We start from the raw sequence: 17,445 nt of genomic DNA on the forward strand, positions 1-17,445 counted from the left end.
GCTTTGACAATAATTCTTTCTGCTTAGAAAATTCTGGATGCTGTAGTTTTATAAAAGGGCTATGGATCTGCCTAAGTATTTAGCATAGGAAGGCTACTAGGTTAAATAAATGAAACACATATAATATGTTCTCTGAAAAATATCTGCAACTGTCTGCAATAATCCATACCTTCATATAAACCTGTCATATATCCACACAAGTTTCCAAAGAGACCCTCTGTTATTTTGCAGCTGGTAAGTAATACAAGTAGTCCTCGACTTACAACAATTCATTTAGGACCATTTGAAGTTACAATGGCATTGAAAAAGTGACATGACCATTTATCACACTTAAGACTATTGCAGCATCCCCATGGTCATGTGATCAAATTCAGACACTGGCTCATATTTATGGAAGTTGTGTCCCAGGGTCACATGATGATCTTTTGGGACCTTCTGACCAGCAAAGTCAATAGGGAAGCCAGATTCATTTAATAATTGTGTAACTAACTTAACTGCAGTGGTTTAATTAACAATGGTGGCAAGAAAGGTTGTAAAATGGGACAAAACTCACTTAACAAATGCCTCGCTTAGCAACATAAATCTTGGGCTCAATTGTGATCATAAGTCAAGGACTACCTGTATTTTGCATTATGAAACTATAATTCCTTTGATATTATTACTTTCCATATTTCTAGTCTTTAAATAACAATGAGAAACTAAGATCGCACATCTCCAAATGATGGCTAACTTCAAAACTACAATGTGCATCCTGTCAGCTAGTGTACCTTAGCAACCTGATTGGACAATTTGAGTCAACTGCAACTTTTCAAAAGAAGCTCATATACAGAGTGTTGCAATTAGTGTTGCAGTAGTTGAGATATAATGAATTGAATTCCACCACTGGGTGGGGGACAATGAGGATCAGTTTGTAGCACCAAGGGGGCAGTGGATTGAAAACGTTTGGGAACCACTGTGTTAAACAGTTCTTTACTATCACCTTCTGGACATAGCCTAACAACAAGGAACAGTACCCAGTAAAACAGTAGCCACGAGGCTTGGTTGTGCCGGAAGGGAGGGAGCAAAAGGGTATTTCCAATCATAGTAAAAGTTATCAAGAAATCTGAGAGTTTCTGCTGTCAAAATAGTCTTTAATCCTATCATCTAGAAAAAAGGTGAGAAACCACAGATATTCCATCCTAATCAAGTGTGCACAGTTTAGTGTTTTCAGTTGTTTATACGATACTCCTAAAAACAAATTATTATTGTATATTTATTTTAAGTATCTTTTGAATTAAAGCATAGTAAATCTGGCCCTAAAACTTTTTTGCTTTATCACAAATCTGCCACATATGATTAAAATGTACTTTCTTTACAATAACTTTCCAACAAACATTTGAAACACCCTATATATCCCAAAGGCGCTTTTTCAAGAGGCAGCTGGACTTTCTGGTTTTTCTTTGAAGATGTTTTGCTCATGGGTGAAACAGAGTGATCTTTTCTGGTGAGTTCTGACTGCAATTATGACTATGTTAGTCAATGCCTTCTGAAAGGACAATAACTTTCAGACTGTAAAAATTCAGTGATGACTGCCGTTTCCTATAATGCCAAGTGCAGAGTTTCTCAATCTTGGCAACTTTAAGATGTGTGGACTTCAACATTTAGAATTTCCCAGCCAGCATGATTTATTTCAAAGTGTGGTATACTTTAACACTTCAATTTTTGTTTAGGTATAGGTATACATGAATCTAGCCTGCAACACAAAATGAAAGAAGACAAAAGGAATTTAAAAAGAGCACTCCGGACACCCAAACAGAATGTGGTTTGTCTTTGGTTCTGACAATTTCCATCGTGACTTAGTAACTCCAATTTAAAAGTTCTGCTCTGCTCTGTTCTGATCCACAAAATATTGTTGGAACTGAATCTATGTGAGTATTCTATGATTCAGTGGGCAAAGATGTTTGATTATAATACAAAGCTTGAGCAATGTAAAAACATGTGAACAGGAGTCCCTAACTCCTGGGCCATGGCCAGTCCACTTGTGCAAATGGAGATGTGCATGCATGTGCGCATGTGCTGCTTGCGCTAAACCATCCCTGCCCCTCCCCACCACTGCCAGGCTGCAAAGCCGGAAAGATTTAGGACTGCTGGACTAAAGGATTGAAAGTTACATTGAATTGCAACCTTAAAGAAAACCTATAAAATATATGTAATGTTTGATAAATTGTCAAAGATGGTGTTGTCTGTGGAGATTCTCAGTTATCCAGATCATGGTTGTCCCAAAGGCACTTTTTTCAGGAGGCAACTGGATTTTCTGGTTTTTCTTTGAGGATGTTTCACCCATGAGCAAAACATCTTCAAAGAAAAAGCAGAAAGTCCAGTTGCCTCTTGAAAAAGCGCCTTTGGGATATATAGGGTGTTTCAAATGTTTGTTGGAAAGTTATTGTAAAGAAAGTACATTTTAATCATATGTGGCAGATTTGTGATAAAGCAAAAAAGTTTTAGGGCCAGATTTACTATGCTTTAATTCAAAAGATACTTAAAATAAATATACAATAATAATTTGTTTTTAGGAGTATCGGATAAACAACTGAAAACAATTGGAGCTTTATATATGCTGAGTACAAGAATTTAATAGGCACAAAAATGGAAAGAAGAGTCAATGGAAGAATGGAATGAAAAAGTGAAAACATGATGGAATTGGCAGAGATGGTAATGTTAAGGGAAAGGATGTAATTAGCTTTGTTTTTCCAACTGGAAACTGCTTCTGGATTTTCTGCTTAAAATTTGATAATGGGTTTTGATGATTAAATAGGTTCTCTATAAGTAAATAGTTGAGATTATAATTTTGCTATTAATTTATTGTCCCTAAAAAAGTAGCAATCACTACCTTTTTTCTTTTTCCTTTCCTCATCTTTTCCCTTCCCCCTTTCCCTCTACCTGTTTTCCTTGTCTTTATTTTCATTTGTATTTTATATTAAGAAAAAACATTTAATGCAAAATAATATTTAAAAAGTTCTGCTCTGATCTATCTGCCCTTATGGTGTGAATCTTTATTGACAATGTTAAGAACTTACTGAGAATCAAGCTTTTTATTCCAGTGATGTATATATTTCATTTCTTCTACTTTTCTCCTAACATAACATTATGTCAGCTGTTGAACACACCATGTTATTGGACAACATGATTTACTATGTTAAAAGGCAAGCCCTATATCACTCATAATGAAAAATTAAAGTTAATGCATCATAAGTGAGGAATTTATTACCATTAACTCCGATAAACAGTTATAAAACATCCGTCCTTTCCTGTCCAGAAGACATGGGACTTCATTAAGCTCAACTTACTTTGCTCAATCTTCACTAGACTGGTTATATGCACTCTCAAACTGGTCACCATTTATTGTTAAATTAGATTGGCTCATTTTCCAAAGGAGAAAGGCAGGTTCAAAGAGCTTTCTCCCTACCTCTTTATTCATTTTGTTCTGCAGGCAGCTTGGAGCAGATGGATGGGAGAGACAGGTTCACGTGGCATACATCTTGCAGGGTTTATTTAAACTCTCCTGAAATATATGTTTAGCAAAAGCTGGCTTTGCCTTGGCCTTAGGCCATTATTCAGAGAGGGTTGATGTATAAGTGATAACATATGGGCAAGCTGTGCAATGACAGGACAGATGCTCTGGTTTACTTAAGGATGTCTGACTATCTGGAAGTTCAAGATTTGTATTGTTGCAGTGGTGGGTTTCAAATTTTTTTAGAACCCCTTCTGTAGGTGTGGCTTGCTTTGTGGGAGTGGCTTGCCAGCCATGTGAGCCAAGTTGGCGCAGTGGTTAAATGCAGCACTGCAGGCTACTGCTAGATCAGCAGGTCAGCGGTTCAAATCTCACCGGCTCAGGGTTGACTCAGCCTTCCATCCTTCCGAGGTGGGTAAAATGAGGACCCAGATTGTTGGGGGCAATATGCTGACTCTCTGTAAACCGCTTAGAGAGGCCTGAAAGGCCTATGAAGCGGTATATAAGTCCACTGCTATTGCTATTGCTATTGCTATTGACTGAGTGGGAGTGGCTTGGCAGTCATGTGACTGGTGGATGTGGCCAACTTGTAAAATGTGGTGAAACTCACTTAACAACGCTCTTGCTTAGCAACAAAATGTTGGCTCAGAAACTGGCCTTTGAAGCACACAAGTCTTAAAGCTGTCAAGTTACAAGACCCTTGCACCCCTAACCCTTTAGAAAAAACCCTCAGGGATGTTCAAACTTGACAGCTTTAACACTGGTGGTCTTCAATTCCCAGAATTCCTCCTCCAGTCATGTTGTCTCAGGAACTCTGGCATCGAAGTGTGCAAGTGTTAAAGCTGTCAAGTTACAAGATCCTTGCACTCCTAACCCTTTAGAAAAAAAAACCAGGGATGTTCAAACTTGACAGCTTTAAGACTTTAAGGTTTAGATAGGACTCTTAGAGGCGGGCAGGCGATTGGTGAGCCAGCCAATCAGAGAACGGTGGGCGGTGCAAGCATGGTGCGGATGGGCAGGGGGAGGGAGCTGGAACCAGTTCTAAACAGCACGGTAGATTTGTGGAACCTCTTCTATAGAATAGAACTGGCATCAGTTAGAACTGGCATCAGTAATTTTTTTATTCTGGATTGACTCACATCCTCTCAACTATCATAGTATTGCTTGGGAATCTTATATTTCAGTCCTATACATTGTGATGCTTGCTAATTCATACAGTATTCTTGTCCTGTAATTTAAGTCTGTACATAATACAGATATTCCATTACCAATTGGAGGCTCCTTGTAGCTAAATTTAGTAAATCAGTAGCTCCATAAAAGAGAGGGAAAAGGAAGCATTATATAGGGTAACCTGGACAAGGCCCTTGCTCCCAAGTAGGGCTTCTGATTCCTACATCCAGCTTCTAGGCTCATTCCTCAGGCAATGAGCAATCTTCTTACCCAAAAAAACAAAACAACAAAAAAGATTTTTCAGCCAGACTAGGCAAACATGGCTACAAATCTCACATAATTGCACACAAAACACTCTTGCTAACATACCACTTTTCCTTTTCCTTCACCCTGCCAAAAACCTCAGCATGCATTTGTGTTTGACTCCCTTCTCCTAGAAGTTCATTGGCATTTCTATAAGTTATCCATTTCCTTCCTCCATTTTAAAAATTACACTATTTTCCAGGTTCCTTCAATATACTGTATATACTGCATAGAGGCTGCATAAACCAGGGGAGAGTGTACAGCGTTGTCTCAACTGGAGCTTTGCCAATCAGGAGCTAATCTGTTCTGAAATGTTTTATCAATGTTTTATTTGGAACCTCTTTCTGAGTTCAGAGATCTTTTGGAAAACTTTCCTTGTTTTTCTGTATCTATTTCACTCTTAAATGTACTTATAAGTTTTTGTAATGCTGCTTTTTGTCTCTACTAACAGGTTTCTGAATTTTTTTGTTAAATTCATTTCTTTGTCTTTCTTATTTCTTCTTAATAATTTCCACAGCTTGTTTTGGAATTTTCCTCAGTAAGATTTTTAACTTTGGGATTCTAGTCTCCAATTATAAGCAACAAACCTTACATGCATTTTCTCTCAATTTCAAATTGAATTTGATTATAAAAATCTGTTCTTCTGTGTCAGTGTTTGGACCATACACTTGGATAATTGTCATATTAAAGGGATATCCATGAAATCTAATTAATATTCTAAAAGTTTCTCAGCTGTTCTTTGGTAGCATGTTGAATGTTGAGGGTCTCAATATCAAACATTATCAAATATTTTATATTTTCTGTCCATTTATTTTTCTTGATAAAGATTTTGCCTTCCCCTGGCAACATATTCCAATTATCTGTATTCAACATATTTCCATATCACTACTGGGCAATATAGATTCTTGTTAGTTTATCTGTGCAGCTGGGTTGACTGACCTCCAGGCCTTGTGGGATCTTCCTGGGAATATAGATTTTTGGCATACATTCCTGGAATTCCTCACTTGTTCCTCTCAGGAACACTCTCCCCCACAGCACAACTTGGGGAGGATGCATTCTTAAGATATAGGCTTAAAGAGACTCTAATAATCAAGTTTATTGAGCATTCCAGTTAATGTTTTTCCTTGAAGAATCTGTATTTCATTTCCTTGAAATGCTTTGTGCTTCCTCATTACCAATCCTAGTTGAAGCACCCTGTCAGACTTGGATTGTGGCTATATCCTATGACCTCACCTGCCACACTCATAGGCTTCCTTTACATATACCTTAATCTCCACCATAAAATGATCCTACCACATTGTTTGTACAAATAATAATCATAGTGAAACTTGAACAGTTGGAATTTTTAGAATTCTTATTTTGACCACTTTGGTCTCATCCATTGTTCATACAGTTTGATCCCAATTTTCAAGTATGCTTCCACAGTTGAGACTTATACCCTCTAGCAGAATGATTAGGAAAACCCAGCCAATTAGAAAGTTGGCAGAAACACCTATCAGAAATCTTCCAAATATACATATGTGAAGGAAAAATGCTTTTCAAGCCTACAATTGAGATTTGAGTTGAGACATTTTTCATCTAGGCTTTAACAACTGACTCAGGATGCAGAGATAGATATAGTTACATTTTGATTGTGGAAAATATCTCACCTTTCAAATTGATGTCATGGAGAATTCATCAAGTGAATCTCAAATATCAATGCAGTATTTGTGAGATTTCTGACCACCTAGCTACATTATAACTCTTTCTGAAGTTTGCATGTAGTGATTGCCCTATTCCCCCTGTTGTTTCAAGCCTGGATCCATCTCTATTCTAGTAGTTGGAAACGGGATATCAACAGTCGAAGGACATGTGGGAAGTTGACAAAAGAAGAAGCATCTTAGAAAGAGATCTATATTTTCATATAGCAAACTGCACAGTCCCTTTAATCCCTAGTTATTGTTCAGGCCAAATCCAGATTTCTAGACTTGGATTTGCTGTTCAATATTTCACTAGAAGCCCCAAACCAGTGAAGACAAGTTACAAAATTCAGTTTCAATTTTTGTACTCTACAGTTTTTCACAGTGACATCTATTGATTTAGAACCTTTTACATTTAGTTTACTTCTCCGCTATCCCAATTATTTTATACTGTTTAATTTATTGCAATTAATTCCTATTGGACATGGTAGAAGACCAAAGTTCAAGATGAGGACAAGATTAGTCAGAGGCAAAGTTAAAAGGCACAACTAGCAATATGCCATTTGTCACATAGAAACATTGGTAACATGAAGATGCATATGTGTCATCTGGCCTTGCTTTCTAGACATATGTCTCAAGTGACCTCTTCCATTTAAGACATATTGACTCTGTTCTGTCCCTCCTCCAGGGATATGCTGAGCACTGCAAAGGACATGAAAGATGCCTGTATCTGACCTCACCTCTTCACTGAGTCATGGATAGGAATATAAATATTTATACTTCTTTTAAGAGAGCTGAATCTCAATAAGCCTTGTAAGAAGACAGAAAATATTAACAATGTTTGGAAATAGCTTTCTTTGCTTTTAACTGTGAAAAAAATACATTAAAAACAGCTTTCCCATAGCAACTGTATTTGTGTTTAACACTCTACTTTGGAAAGTTTTAGACTCACTGAATTAGAAACATTACTTTCTGATATATGAGCAGGTTTGATGGGAATTCATCTTTACCGGAAGACCTTTCTTTTGATGTCACATTTGTTTGGAATTAACTGTTGGTATGTCCCAAAGAAAAGAAATCTATTTCTTTGTAACATCCACATACCTACAAACATATTCCTCATGCTATTCCTTTTTGAAATAGCACAAGGAATATGTGCTTTATGTTTTCACACTATGCAAAACACAGAAAAAGATATAGCAGATAAAAAGGAGATAAGAGAAAAGAAAAACTAGCTAAAATTATTTTTTAGCAATACTATAGTATTTATTATACCTTTCTATATTTATTCTTGCAACTATATATGTTCCATTCTTATATCTACCATGTTTTTACACTTCTTTATGCGTTGTCTTAAACTCTTTTTTTAAAGAATCTTCCCCTCCCCCCAGGATCTCATCATGTCCCACTATCCATAGTATTCCCAGTCTTCTCCTTCCTCCCAGTCCCTTTGGTCTTACTTCATACAGTACATTTGTTCTATAATTCAATCTTCATTATCAAACTGACGCAAGGTATTTCTTTCATAGCATTCATTCATTTTTAGTTCAGTTTGCAACATTTTGACATATGCATTCTTGAACCTACTTCATTGCATTTTATCAAGAATGATTCTTAATTTATCACCTTTGTATTTAACTGTTTTCATATTTTTCCTAATATACCCAGCTCTCACTTCCTTATAATAAAATGCATAAAGAATGTTCTTATACATACCCATATTTAATTGGGAGGGCATTCATTACTTGACTCAAACTAGATAAGGACGGTTGATAATGATGATCATGAAGATGTATTTAATTTATAAAGTCACCTAATCAAAAATGACTCGAGGCATTGATGTATAGATTATTAAAAACTTCACAATAAACAATGAAATAATAATAATATCAGTATATTGGGAAATATATATAGAAAAAGAACATTCTCCCAAAATAGGAATAGATAGGGTTAACTATATCTTTGAGGTGTGTGTGGGGGGATGCAGTGACATAGAAGACATTGCCAAAATCCTACTAGAATTTGGAATATGCTTATCCTACCAGATTTTATAGGATAAGCAGAGAGAGTTGACAAAAGCTGATCCCATCAGACCACTGAAGACCACTTGAGAATTACAACTGACACAGAATATGCCTGCATGAATGGTTAGGGAAACATCTTGGTACAGTTGTCTGGAACGTCCGGTTCATTAGCTGCACTTGTTATAGTTGGTTTCTGGGTGCAATTCAAAAGTTGCAAACAAGGATTTTTAAAAGCTTGATCAATTTTGTGAGAAGAGACAAAGAAAATATAAAAGGAAATCAAGCTCTAGTACATTATTTGAGGAGATAAAAATCTAAATTATTAAAAATGAAAGGATGGAATACAAAGTTGGTTTATTTGATCAAGGTTAAAATGACTATGTTGCTATTTCTGGTAACCCTTAATGGACCTTTGCTGGTCCATTAAGGGTTACCAGTAAAATTAGGATTTTTTAAATAGCTAAATAGATAATAGATGGGATATGAGAAGAATAAATCATTGGCTGTATTTTAAGAGAAGGTGACAAGTTACTAAAATTTTTTAAACTGGTACAATGAAGGGCAAAGTCACGTTTATATACTTCTTTTCTTTATTCTTTATTATCCATTTCTATTTTACCTTCTATTTTTCTTTTATGTGCCTTCCATTTTTTAATTCTTTTAATTTAGTTTTATTTATTTATCAAATTTACAGTATATTGCCACCCATCTCAGCCGAAGTGACTCTGAAAAGTGCACATCATTATAGAAAAGTTAGAATAAAAAATGCAAAATATAATAAAAATATAGAATATAATGAAGAGAATCAGTATGGTCTAGTAGTAAAGACACCAGGCTAGAAACCATGAAACTTTGAATACTAATCCTCTAACCCATCGGCATGAAAGCCAGTTGGATGACTCTGGGTCACTCATTCCCTCTCAGCCCAATCCACCTCGCAAGGTTGTTTTTATGGGGAAAAAGAGGTGAAAGCATGTTTACCACCTTGAGATAATTTTCAAAAATCTAAACTAAAAATAAAATACCATACTATTAAATATACAACTTACACTTGAAGGAAATAAAAATGACCCCCACCCCAGATAGGTTATCCAATTTTTATCCTAGTAGTAGACTGTATCTATTATTTTTCTACCAGGATTTGCACATTTTTCATACTTTTCTCATATTTAGTAAATATTCCACCAAGATTCTGAAATGAATTTTCTTGCTATGATTTTATGCTATTTATATAAAACCTGCACTTGCTCAGATTAATACTTCGTTCCATTTTCAGCTCCATATTTCTCAATATATCATGTAATCTGTCTAATAAAGATTATCTTATTTGTTGCAAATCATTCAGGTTCTCAATCATCAATATAACATTCATCTAAATACCAAAGTTCATACACATTAATATCCTCAACCAACAGAAGTCTAAAAACCCCACAACCATTCCTTATATTTTTATCTAAAGGGATATCACACTTTCTTCTTTTTATTCTTTATATTTATTCTCACCCTTGTTATATTTAATTATTTTTATTACCATAAAAAAAGAATGAAAATGGTATATGTGTTATATTCTTAATCACATTCTGTAATCTCTCTCCAACTCAATCTTTACATGGAACATTCCATAAATTTAGCCTATTCATTTTAACATATTCTTTCTCTAAGTCAACAAATGTAAAATATATTTTATTTCTCACATTTATGTATTTTCAAGGACCTGCTGAAAAGAAAAAAATAGGATATATGCATTCCCTCCCTAGTATAAAGTTGCACCACAATTCTAATATTTTGCTAATTGTCAACTCTCATACTGACCTAAATCATAATTCTGGTACCTTTCCAAGCATATGGCACTAATTCACATTTTGGGAATTGTACTTTAACCATTTCATTTATAATTAAAACTACACTTTCGTATATAAATCCATAATTTATTGTATAAGTTCCCAATTAATCCTTTTCTCTATATTTCAGGCACATGGAGTATCTATCTGGAAAACTTTCTAGGTTGGCCAGGTCAGGAGATAAAATATCGAGCTCTACTTTATTGACGTAGACTATAGAAACAACATCTGGAATGTCTCCTCCCTTCTTATGTCAAAGAAAATTTAAAAAGGAGTATTTCTAACTGCCACATTCTTTCTCCAAGATAATTTCTATAGTCATTATTTTTCTTTCATTCATTTTAGTTGTTAATTTATGCTCTTTATCTCTTACACTCCAAATCATACTCTTTCATAAATCAATTTTGTTATTAAATGAGCTCATAGATATTAACCTCTACCTCCCATAATGGCTTTGTTCAATTGAGGCTTTCACATAGACTTTTTTTGTAAAACTGAGAAAGGATACAGTAGGTTACTAACCTTAATTTGTCTGTGCTATATACAGCGTAAAGATAAGAATAATATTGGTAGTTTTTGGCATATTTGGGCCAGTATATGCAGCCAAAACCCAGATTTACCCAAACATGTTCATATTATTCCAGTGTATTACTTACATCTCTCCATATAGTGTCATTTTTTATGATCAGTAAAATTATCAATGGAATTTATTTGCAGATAAATAGGGGCACAACTCATTTATAGTACATCCCTTCTTGCCACAATCTGTTACTATGAGTGGTTAATAATATAAATTATTTCTTAGGTATTTATTGATTTTGGTGTTTATCTGACATACTCCTTGACCCAGTGCTAACTATACTATTACTCAATTTGCTTTCAAAATCTTGACAGTACAAAGGATGAAGCTAGTGAAACAGCATATCAGTACTTTTAATAAAAGACAGGTCTCTGAACACATTTAATATCCCATTAAAATTAGTATTAATATTCCTTACTGCAGATGGATGACTGACTTGGACAGGCTTCCAAAAGGGCTAAATTAAGCAACGTTTTTCTTCCTTGAGAAATAGTAGGCATGAGAGAAATAAAATTCTAATCAAAATTAGAGCAGGTTAGTGCAAAAATCCTCTTACTTCCACATCAGAGTCCCAATCCAGCCTAATCCTGCATTTTGGTTGGCTTAAAAAAATATTCTTGAATGAACCGCAGTTGATAATTCTGAGATTCCAGCCCTCTACCATACTGTAGAAGAAAACTATAAACCAGAGATTCCCTTATTCATTATTAGTTTTATATCAAGAACTACTCAAGCTTTTTTTTAAAAAAAAAAACCTCATCTTAATTTGATTAAACCTGGAATAATTATATATCAGCATAAATATATTCAGTTTCCATTAATTTAACAGTATCCGCAACTCACTTTTCAAATTCTGGGATTACTTATCATGATGAAATAGGTTTGAGAATAAATAACCTTGATAGAGAGAGGAAGAGCCTAGATAACAATATAAGAAATCTGAGCACACAAAAAAAGGATGGGGGGTAGAGAAAGGATATCAAAAGGGACACCCCACCCCTCATTTCCTGGAAAGTAAAGACAGGGAAGGAAGAATATGTTTTCAGATTTGTAAGACCTAACAATAAATATAGCATTAGTAGACAGAGTTTTGGTTTCCTGTCTGGACTATCTCTTAAGTATGCAAAGTTACAATGTGATTTCATTGGATTTAACAGCACATGATGTGAAGCCAAATATTGTAGTTTATAAACTATACTTTGCAGTAAGAGACCTAATATTTGACTATTCAGGTTTAAATATGGAGGAAATATTGCATGATCTTCTGAAAAACATTCCAGTCAGTTGCTTTTAAAACAATGGCTAGGGCTGTTGGGTACTGGATACACCCAATTCAGTCATATCTCTAAAGGTGGAGGTTAAAAAAAGCAAAATGGCATTTGCAGTACTAGGATCACTGCCAAAAAATACGAAGGGATGAAGCTTGGATCTGATATAACAGTCAGCTTGCCTCCTTCAGCCTTTCCTGCAGAAGCCATGGAATAAAATTAAGTACTTTGGCTTAGATTTTCATTGATATAAAAGAATCACTTCGAAACAAAATGGGTGGCAATAAAGCAAATCAACAAGCAAATAAAGTAAGGCTGAATGGAAAGCTGCAGCTCATTTTGATCTGATTTAACAGTCCTTACAAAGCTCCAATGTCATTCTAGTTAGACAGACACTATTAAACACATATGCCAAAAATAAAATAAATAAACTTATATTGTGCTATGTAAATAGCCATGGTGGGAAGGGGACAAAGGAAAATATTTATTTCAGTGATCAGTAGATATACTCTTAGCTGAGAGTGACTCTTTCCTTAATATCTCTGTTGGTCTGACCCTTCCAATCAGAGTGGTGGGTAGATTACTATTATTATTCCTAATTCACAATGCCTTAGGTGTGTGATCATGAGAGAAGAAGGAGACTGCTTTCTCCACTCTCTGGCTATATAAAGATATTAAGAAAAGGCAGAACTTAAGAATTGCTGGGAGATTTGATGATACACAGAAATCCAGAGGATATATGCTATCTGCCATGGTCCCAAATGGATAGATAGTAAACAAACAAGGGGTTTTCTATTAGAGAATATAGATATAGGGTGTATCCATCATTCTAACTTTGATAGTTCAAATGGGAATCACAGCTTTCTAAGCTCATCTGCTTCCCTTCCCTGGGTTGGTTCTTCTGAAACAGTAATGGTGAACCTTTTAGAGACTGTGCCCAAACTGCAACCCCAAACCCTCTTATTTATCGCAAAATACCAACATGGCAATTTAACCTGAATAATGAGATTTTACTACCTAAAATAATGACAAACAAGGCAGATTTCAGCTAATTGTTCTAAGAAAAATGTGATAAATGCACTTTTATGCCCTTCATTTTTTCCTGCTTTTGAAATATTACGTTTAGCAACAATAAAAAAGAAAAACTTTTGTAATATTATTTCTCTTCCCCCTCTCTTTCCCTCCCTCCCTCTCCCATGTCTCACTGTGTTTCTCTCCCTCTCCCTCCCTCCGGGGAGGAGGGAGAGAAGGAACCCCTGAACTGGTGCTGGGTCGTGGAAATCTGATGTCCAGAGGATGATGAGTGCAGAAGCAGTGTGCTCAAGATCAGCTGGCCAGTGGGGAAGAAGGGCAGGAAACACAACTGACATTCGGGAGGCGAGAGCGAGCTGACACCAATGCAGGGTCACATTGTGGCTCCATGTCGTAATGGGCTCCAGGAGGAGGGTATCTCACCTCATCCATTGTGAAGCGTGCTAAATTTCACTGTGCTGCGCAAGGTGCTGTGAGAGCAGCAGACAGGCCATGGAGGCAGCAACAGCAAATGTACCACAACAAAGGCGGAATGCTGTTTTGCACATATTTTTTAGTTCCCACAAACTTTTGTTTCCTGAAAACAATGGCTAGAAATGTGACGGAGAAATGTGATGGAGCTGGGCTGGGGCAACAACATGTGTGCTACAGAGAGTGCCACCTCTGTGTCACCTCTAGCATGTGTGCCATAGGTTCACCACCACTGTCCTGATGTTTAAAGCAGAGTACCTATCTTTCGTTCCGACCTGTTTTGCTTATATCACTGTATCATAATCATAATGGCATCATTCATCTTAAATGCTTCCTCAGATAGAACCCTAACCTCAGCAAGAAAATCACTACTTTTAAAAAACATCTCACAGATGTTGAATCAAAGTCATTTTGCATTGCAATCTAATTCCAATGTATATTTATATTTTTAGATTAATCAATAGCATGCTATGCTTCCAGCTAATCATTACTACTAATATACTATAAGAATAATATAAGGAATGATGATACAACCAAGATGTAGCAATAAAAGGCAAACTTTGAGAATGCTACAGAGTATATTTAGGAAGGAAAACACATTTATGTCATTTAGGAAGGAAAGCACATTTAGTTATTGATTTGGTTATTGATCCAGTTCCTGATCCCAATACAATAATCATAGCAATCAATGGAGAAAACTTGGCATTCCCTTAATTTAAAAAACCAGAAATAAATTCTAGCAAAGATATTTCTGTATACTACCCCATGCATGCATTTCAGCACAAAACTGGACTCAACATTTTCATTCTATAATTGCCTGCATACTGAACCAACAACAGCTTCTATTTAATTATATTATCAGAGTAGCCAGCTATCACAAAATCTTAGTGTAAGGAACTTATTTCAACCCTATCCCGGACAGTGTATGTCTGATACCTCTAAAAATGAATGATTCCTGGTAGATCACCATCGTGATTAAACTTTTCTTAGAAATCGATAAAAGCATCTCACCTAGAAACAAAGTATATTGTGTTCAATGTTTAAAAAGGGCAAAAGACAAGAACCTGCTAATTATAATTAATCTGCCAGTTATTTTTCTAAGCTTTAGACGAGACATCTGAATAAATTGGAAGTTTGGGAGGAAGAAACAAAATTCTTCATTCCAGAGAAGGCTGGATTTCAAAAAGAACAAACTCAGTGTATGTGTGTGCCACTTTGAAGGTTCTATTTTAAAAATATATCAGGGAACTTACAAAACAATTCTATGCATTTATTGCTATTATCTTTGTCATTGATTCAACTTGACTATGGAAAAAAACCACACTGAAAACAGTGATCCATAGGCACCTTCTGAAATATATTGATATTACAGGAGAGTAAAAATGAGCCCACAACAATCTTGGTCAGATTCAAGCAGCATTGTTTACTGATGTCCTTATTTAACTTTTGCATGAATGACATTGCATCCCATTCACTTAATGGAGGAAACATTCTAATGTTAATGTACGTTCATGATATGGGTCTCACAATAATGTCTTTATTTAGATAAACAGTACACTTATATGTTTATGCATAAGCATCACTTCACATGAGTAATTCATCATTAAAACTTAAGATTCATACATGAAGCAATATAATTGAAGATCTATTTCTCAGCTTGGTTCATGATTGTATGTATATGTTTGCAGAGATAAACAAGATAAAACCTTGTACTGCAGTACAAATCCCACCCTTTTAGTGCTTGATCATGATACTGTCCTTAAGTATATAAGGTGCAAAAGTGTATTATGATTGGAATGGTTGCTTCATCATTGTGACAAAGTCTCAGCTTGCTGTGAAGGTCCCTGAAGTTGACCTTGAATCTATCCCTCAGTCTGAGGCTATTCTTATTGCTCATCATAAAATTCAGTCAAAAACTTTTAGAATGAAGGCATAATAATGAATAGTTTACATGAATAAGTATTGTGGACATCAAGATGTAGGAGTTAAAAATTCATAGTTAAGTCAGATAGCACAATTTTCATTTTTCATTTCCTCCCCCCAATTATTTGAGAACTCAAGCACTGTTGGAAGAGATATATGGGTAGACCTTGCTTAAACACTTTCCTCTTTAGCAACTGTTCAAAAATCACAACAGTGCTGAAGAAGAAACTTTTTTTAATAAGGTTTTTTTTATTTTTTGTTCGCTATATATACACATTCACATAATTATTCTTTTTTTACATTCATAATTCTAATACATTTGTCATTCCATTTATGGAATTGTAATATTCCATTTGGGTTGTTTTATTTACCATCCTTTGCCTATTTTGACACCACTTTCTTCTCCTTTCCTTTTCTCCCTCCCTCCCTTCTCTACTTCCTTCCTTCCTCTTTTCCCTTCCTTCTTCCCTTACCTCTCCCCTCCTCTTCTCTTCCTCTTCCCCTTCCTACCCTCTCTCCTTCTCTACTTCTCCCTTCCATCTCCCTCTCCTCCTCACTATCTTCCTTCCCTCCTCTTTTTCTCCTCTCCTCTCTTCCTTTTTCTCCCTCTCTCTCTTCTCTACTTCTTTCCTCTTCTCCTTTCCCTTCCTTCTTACCTTACCTTGCCCCTACTTCTCTCTACCTCTTCACCTTCTTCCAATCTCTCCTTCTCTGCTTCCCCCTTCCTCTCTTTACCTTCTCTCTTCCTTCCCTCCTTTTCCTCTTTTCCTCTCTTCCTTTCTTTTTCTATTGTTGCAAGTGTCTCTTCCAGCTCTTAATTTCTATTTTCTTGGGGTGGTATTTCCGCAAACCCAAAAATCTTTGTATATCATTTCTTGTTTTTTTTCAAGAATATTTTTATTTTTTGGTCAGACAAAAACAGACAACAAATAATGCATAGAACCTTCTTTGGTTGTAAAGTTTGTGCATCACTTCCATAGTCCTTCCATAGTCACTTTCAAATGTATGTAAGATCACAAATTATCAACTCATTTCAAACAAATCCTCATATCATCAATCCAGTATATTATATAAAAAATTATTATACTTATTAAACATTCATTTGACTATAAATTGCTTTAACATCCTTTTGTATGAAATATCCTAAATGTGAAGTAAAACTATATAATAGCATTCCATTCAATAACATTTCATCTTTCTAACATATTCTAAATAAAAATTGATTATATTTAATAACAAATACTTTTACCTCTCGTAGTCCTCATTTGCAGTTTGTATAAAATTTCATATCCTCAAGCTAGTACCAATATATGTATTATTATCAATATTACTCATTTATATGACTATATATAATACTCTAAATTTAACAAAGTTTGACTTAATTTTTATTATAAACTTTCACTACATCAACCTGTATCTTTCCAGTAGTAGTGTAGTTTTATATCTCATTTGTCATTTGTGGAATTAATATTCTGGTTGTTTTCTTAGTGTGTCTTTTATGGACTTCTTTTTGCAGCTTGTTGCTCATTGTATATCTTATGAGCACTCGAAACCCTCCATCTGTTTCTTTCATCAACTTATCTTTGGTTATCATCAATGTTTCAGTCAAGATTTTTTCCTTACTTCCATCAAATTTTCTCTTTTTTCTTCTTCTGTACTGTCTG

At 35.2% G+C, this 17,445-nt stretch overlaps 1 protein-coding gene and 1 long non-coding RNA gene across 2 annotated transcripts in view; one reads left to right on the forward strand and one right to left on the reverse strand.

Annotated features, from left to right (window-relative positions):
* Positions 1-17,445, reverse strand: part of LOC116520829 (src kinase-associated phosphoprotein 1-like) — a 338,134-nt gene that overhangs the window by 29,663 nt on the left and 291,026 nt on the right. The window lies entirely within an intron of this gene.
* Positions 1,415-15,618, forward strand: LOC116520833. The gene is made up of 4 exons (XR_004256845.1): positions 1,415-1,483; positions 1,710-1,907; positions 2,553-2,691; positions 13,649-15,618. It is a non-coding gene; the product is annotated as an uncharacterized LOC116520833 (long non-coding RNA).

The sequence above is a fragment of the Thamnophis elegans genome, chromosome Z (assembly GCF_009769535.1).
Source record: "Thamnophis elegans isolate rThaEle1 chromosome Z, rThaEle1.pri, whole genome shotgun sequence".
Classification (NCBI taxonomy): domain Eukaryota; kingdom Metazoa; phylum Chordata; class Lepidosauria; order Squamata; family Colubridae; genus Thamnophis; species Thamnophis elegans.